The sequence below is a fragment of the Astatotilapia calliptera genome, chromosome 23 (assembly GCF_900246225.1).
Source record: "Astatotilapia calliptera chromosome 23, fAstCal1.2, whole genome shotgun sequence".
NCBI lineage: Eukaryota > Metazoa > Chordata > Actinopteri > Cichliformes > Cichlidae > Astatotilapia > Astatotilapia calliptera.
This window is the reverse complement of record NC_039323.1, coordinates 35,973,013-35,982,313: the sequence shown is the minus strand read 5'-3', so window position 1 is coordinate 35,982,313 and position 9,301 is coordinate 35,973,013.

Sequence of the window (9,301 nt, the reverse complement as noted above, 5' to 3'; positions counted from 1 at the left end):
TGCTCTACTCATTTGGGTCAAGGCAGGGGAGTGTTAAATGTGAAGTTACATTATTAAAGTGTCTCTGCTCCACAGTTAAGGCTAAACTAGCAGGATTTAGTTAATTAGCACTGTATTTAATTTGCTTTATCTGCTCCACTCACCACTGTCTTGGTTTGTTCTTGTCTTCCTCTTTTTTCTTTATTTTTTCACTCCCAGCAGGATAACTACTCTTCATTTTTGTTTAGTGGATTTCCTCATCATTTGTCTAAACAAAAAAGTACATGCCACCCAACTGAATGGAGCCAGGTGGAGGTCAACTATCAAAGGATGCAGATTGTCACAGCCGTATTTTCAAGTTTGTCAGTCCCCCCCAACTGAGCTGGGACCCCAGTTATGAGCAGGAGAATATGTAGTTTAGCACTTGTAGTATGTTCATTCTTCTTTCTTTTTTTTGCAGCTTATGCACCAAAAACTGATCAATAAACTACAGTTACATAGTTTTCACAGGTATTTGCAGGCAGAGAAATATTGGAAAGTCCGGTTGTTCTCAATTGCATCACTGCTTACCCGTTTTGCTGCACAGTTGGGATTCTGTAATGTGTTTTTGGCTGGCTTTTAGCATGCTGTGTCTCACATCTACAATTTATCTTATTCATCTCGTTCTCCTAGGGGTGCAGCAATTCTCAAAAAACAGTTTCATTTCATACTTTGTACTTTTCTTCTTTTTTTTAACAGGTGATAAATAACAAAAACTCCAGAGATTTGTTTTTCATAACCACAGGCTTGATCATGATGAGCTTCATGTACAACAAATAAACTCCATTAGTCCAAGGTATTTCCAGCTGACTCGTTATTGGAAAAATTCTACAAAGATTACAGCTTGCACCAGACCAGTATGTTGTAGCCAGGCATTAACAACTCCCCATGAGCATTGTGATACTGGAAGATGGAACAGCATTGTAGGCATCTTGGTCTCTGTTTCAGAACTGTAACACCCATAGCGTCACCTGAACAATTCATTTGCCAGTTTTGACTCTGTTTGTAGGAATTATGGGAGCTCATTTGCCAATCTATGGCAAGCACAACTCAGTAGTGCCCAAGAAAGTGTTAAAGTTTAAGGTGGTCTTTTCTTTTCTTTTCTTGTTTTGTTTTTTATTTTACTGTATTATAGAGTTAAAATTGTTTGAAATATATATATATATATATTAAGGGTGCAACGATACTCGTATCGATATTGAACCGTTCGATACAGTGCTTTCGGTTCAGTACGCATATGTATCGAACAATACAAAATACATTTTTAATTTATTTTATCAACTTTCCTTCTGACGATGCTGACTGTGTTGAGCGCTCAGTGGATCTGCGCTCGACAGTGCAGCCTAGGCGGAGTAGTCGAACGCAGATTCACTGAGCGCAGGGCAAGCTAGCAGACAGAAGTTAAGCTCTCCTTGCAACATGGCAAATCGAACCCTCCCCCACCCTCATTCAGATCTGGCGTTTGGAACTATTTTGGTTTTCATGTGACGTATGACCCTGAAGGTAAGCGCGTCATGGACTAAAGTAAAACAGTATGTTGGATGTGCCACGCAATGCTCAATTACATTGGTGGGAGCTAGTGTGTTAGCGCAGTTAGCTCGTTAACGTGTTGGCCGTCCAGCCCCATGCACGGGCGATCCGCGGTAGCTTGTTAACGGAGATTTGCCATGTTGTGGCGTTAACGTCATTTCAACGAGATTTATGCTGACAGCACTAGTGGGAACACAACAAATATGACTGCACATTTACACTGACATCATCCTAGTGCAAAGACAAGTGGAAGCAGACAAAAACAACAAGCAGGCATGCTACAAATTTTACCCGAGTCATGTAGACAGCCGTTAGCACATGATTCTCCTTATGGGGACCTGATATGCTTAATATGCTGCTGAGAATATAGCCCAGAAGAAGCGTATAGTACCGTATTTTCACGACCATAAGGCGCACTGTGCTAAAAGGCGCAGTCTCAGTTATGTGTGCCCTTACTGTATTTAACACACACATAAGGCGCACTGGACCATAGGGCGCATACAAGTACCGTATGCGTATTTAAAAATAAAACGGGAGCAAACCCGAGTTCGGTACCTTACTCACATTTCTATTACCGGTAATCGTCATCATCAACAACACACAAGCATACAAGTGTGCGTATTTAAAAATAAAGCAGGAGCAAAACAAAGTTTGGTACTCACATTTTTATCATCAATCAAACCCATCAAAGTCCTCATCCTCTGTGTCTGAATTGAACAGCTGCGCTAAATTTCCATCAAACATGCCAGGTTCACTGTCTTCACCGTCAGAGTCACTTTCCGTGCCGTGCGGCTCCTCGGAAACGATGCCGGCTTTTGCGAAAGCTCGAACAACAGTGCCAGCAGACATGTTAGCCCAAGCATGTACAATCCATTGGCAAATTGTGGCGTAACTCGCCCGGCGCTGCCTTCCACTCTTAGTGAAACTGTGGTCTCCACCAGTCATCCATCGCTCCCAGGCCACTCGCAGCCTTACTTTGAACGGGCGGTTCACACCGATGTCCAGCGGTTGGAGTTCCTTTGTCAGGCCTCCCGGAATGACAGCAAGCTCACAGTTCATTTGCTTCACAAGTTTTTTCACATCGGCTGTGAGATGGGCACGCATAGAGTCACAGATCAACAGCGATGGTGATGCGTGGAAAAAACCACCTGGTCTCCTTATATACACCTCCCTCAGCCACTCTTTCATCATTTCCTCATCCATCCAGCGCTTTTCATTTGCCTTAATGATGATTTCTGCTGGAAACTTCTCTTTAGGCAAAGTCTTTCGCTTAAAAATCACCATAGGCGGCAGTTTCTGTCCATTAGCATGGCAGCCAAGCACAACAGTAAAAGAAGACTTTTCATACCCCGTTGTGCGTATCGCTAGCGTGCTGGTCCCCTTCTTCTCCACAGTGTGACTCACCGGGATGTCAAAAGTGAGCGGGACCTCGTCCATGTTTGTGATGTGGCTGGGCTGGATGTTTTTGTCGCCGATGTGTTTGCTGCAGTAGGAGCGGAAGATGGCCAGCTTTTCCTTATACCGGTAATCCGCTGGAAGTTGCTGCGCTACCGTAGTCCTGGTCCGGATGGAAAAATGGCACAGTTTCATAAAACGAAAGCACCAAGACGGACCTCCTTGGAAATGTTCAATGTTCATCTTTAAGCTAGTGAAACTGCTTTTAGCCGAATGGTGACCGTCGAAACGCTTCTCCCGCTCGCTCTTTGCTCGATGATCCACCGCTCGAGTCTTTCCTCCAGCTCGGGCCACCTCGCCTTATGTCCGCGGAAACTCAGCTGAGTTTTCTTGACCTGCCGGAGCTTGTTTTCCGGCTTCCTCCATTTGCGAACCATCGATTCGTTAATCTTAAATTCTCTCGCCGCTGCTCGATTTCCATGTTCCTCCGCGTAGCTGATGGCCTTCAGTTTAAACTGTGCTTCGTAAGCGTGTCTCTTTGCCATTTTCAGGGTTGTTAAAACAACGATGTCCTGCATAATGCACATACCTGTTCTTTTATACAGGTATGTGCGATTGTCCCGGTATATACGATCAACGCCCACACTTCACCCTTTAACGTTCTCATGGTGTTCTCTACTACGTCCTCCTTACAACACATAGGGCGCACCGCGCTATAGGGCGCGCCGCACTTTTTGAAGAAAATCTAAGACTTTTAAGTGCGCCTTATGGTCGTGAAAATACGGTATAGCTTTTATTTTGGAAAGAGCCATTTCTCTGTAATAAACTCTCTTTTCCAAAGATGAGTGATTCCTCAATCAGATACAGGGCTCGCGAGCCTGCCCGGCGTCCCGGGGCTAGAGATTTTTCCAGTCGGGCTACCAAAATCTATCTCTGCCCTGCCCGTCGGGCTATCGTAGGAAGGAAAAATATATGTCAATGCTTTTGCATTCTTTCGGAAATGTAGTTGGGTAATTATGTCATTGGCATCGGTGAGCCACTGTCAATATGTGACATATTGAAATCGCGTTTGAATTTGCGCTTGTTTTTTGCTTTCACTTTGCAATCGCGCGAACTGTGTATAGAGAGCGACAGTACTGATTGGTGAGTGATGATAATTTGCGCACCAATTCCTCTGACATCGTCTTATCAATCGTTAGCTTTCTATGCAAACATGACAAGTGAAATCTCCTGCAGCAAGCTTAAACATGTGAGAGGTTGATCGCGCAGAGAATCGCTGAGCGTTATGTGAGTGCGTGTGTAAAAGCAGCAGGATATATATTGTAGTGGGTCAGGGCTGTTCGGGGTTCTGTTTGTACAGTTATGTTTTGTTTATGTTGCCATAGTGACGGGTGACGCCCTCTCGCTGCGACGGTGTGTCCTTCCGGGGTCAGAGGGCGCCCTGTGTGGTGTTGTTGTTGTTGTTGTTGCTGTGCTGTTGCTGCGCTGAGCAGTTAGCTAACAGCAGTGTTCTTCTGCAGATGTCAATAAACGGCTGTGCTCCCTGGCTAGCTCAAGGGAAGCAAGACCAAACGATACCTCCGTCTCCTCCTTGTCTGAGCTCGCCACATTGGTGTCAGAAGTGGGATGATGGTGGCACCCCATGTTCTGACCCGAGTGACTTTTCCCCCGCCGGTCGTGACCGGCCGGTGCGCCAAAAGAAGGCACCTGGACATTTGCAGGACTTTGTGTGGGGTAATGGGGTCGTCGGGGACGACTGACCCCTTAGGTGGGGGCTATGTAGCGGGTCAGGGCTGTTCGGGGTTCTGTTTGTACAGTTATGTTTTGTTTATGTTGCCATAGTGACGGGTGACGCCCTCTCGCTGCGACGGTGTGTCCTTCCGGGGTCAGAGGGCGCCCTGTGTGGTGTTGTTGTTGTTGCTGTGCTGTTGCTGCGCTGAGCAGTTAGCTAACGGCAGTGTTCTTCTGCAGATGTCAATAAACAGCTGTGCTCCCTGGCTAGCTCACGGGAAGTAAGACCAAACGATACCTCCGTCTCCTCCTTGTCTGAGCTCGCCACAATATTTTAGTTCTGCTGAGCCAAATAAGACAGGTCAGGGTGAAGAAGTGACAGCCAAAGAAAAGCTTACCACAAAACGGAAAAGTTATGACAAATCAGACTATAAGGCAAAAAGAAAGTGCAGCTTTATGGTTTCATGGACAAAAGAATTTCTGTGGCTGCAATATGACAAGCGAAATAACCAGGGCTGCACATAAGTGGTCCGCAGGTGCGCATTCGCTGTCAAAATAAAAAACGGGCACAAGATAAGAAATTGCAACGCGTGTTTGCATACATAAGATTTTCAGGAGGAGGACAGACATTTGTTTAGAACTCTTAAAGATGTCGAAGAAGCAAGCTCCTTTAAGCAATTACTGTGATGTTCCTCCACCTCCAAAGAAATGTCAGAAGGAGTCCGAACCACAAAAGAAGCACGTATTCTCGGAAAAGTAGTTGCAGGAGGTGAGCTGGCTTCAAACAAATGATGAACGCACAGAGATGTGGTGCGGAATGTGCCGTGAAAATTTAATAAATGACAAATTAAAAAGGCATGAACATTTTTTTTTGTATCGAAAAAATATCAAACCGTGACACCAAAGTATCGAACCGAACCGTGAATTTTGTGTATTGTTGCACCCCTAATATATATATATATATATATATATATATAGTATTTCCATCAAAAGAGAAATAAAAATCCACAGTTTAGTGTTCACTCCTTCATGGGAATTCAGCTTTACTGAATTCTGCTTACAGTTTAACAGTAAGAACAGATAATTCCCTTTTTGTGAAGGTAAAAAAATAGAGTTTTCAATATCCATCGCAATGCTCAAGTTATCCCCTGAGCAAGAATTTAGCACATTTCTCTGTTTCTTTTCCAAAACAAAGAAAACCACATTCTGCAGATGTAGATATTGTGCTCTTTGTGTCATACTCTATTCAGCTTTTGATGGGGAGTCCAGGCGACATCTCTGCCACATCCCTCCTTTAGCTCTCAGCCAGAAGAGCTATTATATCATTTTGTTTTGTTGTCTAAGTAGAGATTGCAGCTTTAAACTATCCTGCCAACAGGCTCGCTGCGGTTTTACAAAGTTTCAAGTGTTCTGAAAGAGAAATACCGAGTATCAGGCAGGAAAAATGTGCATTGTGTTGGAACTCTGGCCTGCGGGGCATATAGCTGTGAAACACAACACATTAGCTTGTCAAAGTGGGGAAGGTAATTAGTTTTGTTTTATTGCTGAATTAAAAGCATTGTCTTGAGGTTTTTCTCTGCCCGCCTATGTGCACATGAACACGTATAGATGCATACATCTCAGCACTTATTCATTCTTTTTTTGCCCCAGTGAGTGAACGATTGATAGCATGCTTACTATACATAAAGAGAGAAGGAGAGAAACGAAAATGTATTTTGACCCATTATGCAAGTGTAATGAAACTATATCTCCACAGGCTGTGCAGATAGTTTGCTCTGACTTCTCCCCTAAAAAAAAGAAAATGTAAGCACAGCAAAACTGAGCCTTTGCATACTTACAAGAACTCAGCAATATCTCTCAGTATCCCAGGCAATATTTTCCCCTAAACTACACACACACTCACACATGCACATACATAGCTCTGACTGGGATTCTTCTGGATGCTGATATGAAGAAAGAAAGCAATAATGGCCGGTGTTTGCAGAGTAAAATTCAAAGAATGATTTCTATGCATATGCTGCTAAATTTTTTGGCACAGATATAGGAAGTTTAACTCCTGTGCACCCAAGTTCTACTGCTGAGATGAGAGCCTTGCTGGAGAGTGCTGAGATACGCCAGGACACCCGTTAACTTATGGCACTGCTGATGAGAAACTATAATGTTTATTTGCATTTTCCGAGTTTGCTTATACGTGGGTGCACTTCATGCATCGACAGGAATACGTGTCAGTTCCTCGAGAATTTCCACACTAAGTTGCAGAGCACGTCAACTTTAAATTGGACCTACAAACATGCACCCACACATCTCCAGCTTTGCGTCACTATATTCCCTGTGTGTTAGATGCCAGGGCAATCATACCGCTTCAGATGTATGATTTCAGCCCTGTCAGGTGTGCAAGCATGAGTGTGCAAGCAAGAGAAATCGAGCATGCTTAGTTGCTTTAAAGGCTTCGAATGCCAAGTCTTTTAAGTGGCCTCCTGCTGGCATAGATTATGTAACATCCATGTACATCCATATACTCACTGTATCTCATGCTCACTGCTCACTGTATCAGTGCATGACTCAACATTAGCTAACAGTTTAAATATAAATATATAAATATGCACTGCTGTAATTAGAATTATACATTATAGTTCTATTAAATCCTAGATCTGTTGAATTACTCTGTCACCCAATGAACAGTTGGTGTGGGATGAATATTTGTTTATTTAATTACACTGATTTGCATTTCTTTTTTTTATTAAAATGGATCATGATATCAGGTTCACTATTAAGTAAGCAAACCCTGAAACAGCACTAACCACCCCAGACATCAAGGGCTGCTAACCAGCAAAAAAAGTTAAGTCATTATAGAAAGAGGTAAGAGTCTGGAGAGTGAGAAGCATTTCAACATCGGCAGAGGCGCTGAATATTTAAACTTTTAGGCTGAAAAATATTAAGCTGTCTTAAAATCCTAAGATACTGGCACCACTACTGACTTCAAATTTTGGATCTCAGGGTCTAATTAGTGCACCTATGCTGTGTGATGCTTTAGCTTCTACTGAGCATCTTATTTTCCAGAAGATGGAGAATGGATAGGCGGATAAAACAAAGAAAAGCTGTATAAAACTATTTCCAAATACATGATTTAAGCTTCTGTGTAAATATTAAGGTTCTTGTAGCAAACGTTGACTTGGTAAGTTGACTCTCCGTTGGGTTTGATGCCCAAGTTTCAAGTTGAGTGGACATAGATGGCCTTTTTTATTCCTTTTTCAAACCATCCATCTTCTTGGTCAAATGTGTAAACATTGGCTTCGTTGAAAGAGTTCCTAAAGAGTATCCTTTAGGTGTAGATGTACATTCACTTTAGGGCAGAAGGGAAAGGAAAAGAACACACATTTTAAGAAAGCTCTCAAAACATGTGGTTAACCCAATCGGGCCTTCATCCCATCAGTATGTATACAGGAAAGAAGGTCAGACACCAACTTGGGAGAAACAGAATGACAAATGGAACAACATTGTCATCCTTTATGTAGCACGTTTATCACTCAATTTTCTCAAGCATATCCCACTGCACCTTACATCTAGCCACACCCTTAGACAAAAAACTGGTTCATCACGAGGACAAAACACCAGTGTAGAGTGTTTGGACCTCTACACTGGAGAATCAAAACAATTACTCCATACATGGCCCAGAATAAATGAGCCACCTCGACAGGACAAGACTCAGCTGTATGTCTGTTTCTAAATGATGAAGGTCACTCTTTCAGGAATGCCAGGGTTCACATGTTGGACAGAGAAGACAGATGGCTTCTTTCACTCCTCTTTCCAACCATCCATGTCCACTGTGAACGACCATCTTAAACATCATCAGTGTGGATATCAAAACATCAACAATTCAGTTTTCATCCCAGGTGCCTCAACCCCCACTCACATCTTGCATTAGGTGACCTTAATAGGTGACTGATAAGGTTAGGCAAGGTCTCACAGTGGTTTCACCTGAAATCTCTGGTGGCAATGGCACAGGCCTTTTTCCACACATGTGATAATACACATAATTAATAGTGGGTTAACGCCCCTCCTAAAGGGTCAACCCTAGTAGGGTTTAAAAACCTGGGACTCTCAACCATTTGATTTTAGAACTTAAGAAGCATCTTGGACAAAAGGTAAAACGTCTTCAAAAAATGTAAAGATGTCCAGTTGCTTTCTTTCCAAGCCCTTTAGACTCATTAACTTACCAACAAAGTAAAGTTGAAACGAAGACATTTGAAAAAGCATGACGTAAATTTAAAAATGTAGACCATTTGCCCTCATTGTCAAAGTTGGGTTTCACTGTTCAAACCAGTGTATTGCAAAAGGTTTAATGAATTTTTACTTCCAAGATCAACAGTCTCTGTCTCCAGCTTGTGTTGCACTTGTAACCCACATCAGATTTGTGGGTTGTGCTGCTGCATAAGGTTGGAGGTGTAATTTTCCCTCCCCGCCGCTAGGAGGCGAGTATGCCTTGAGATGACTTTCTGTTAGTCAACATTTCCTGTTGTGGAAGCCATTACTCACGAGGCAACCGCTACTCACGAGGCAACCGCCAAATTAGCTGAAAGATCCTGGTAAGAAAAGCTGAAATAAAAGTTAAATTCGCAATTTATCT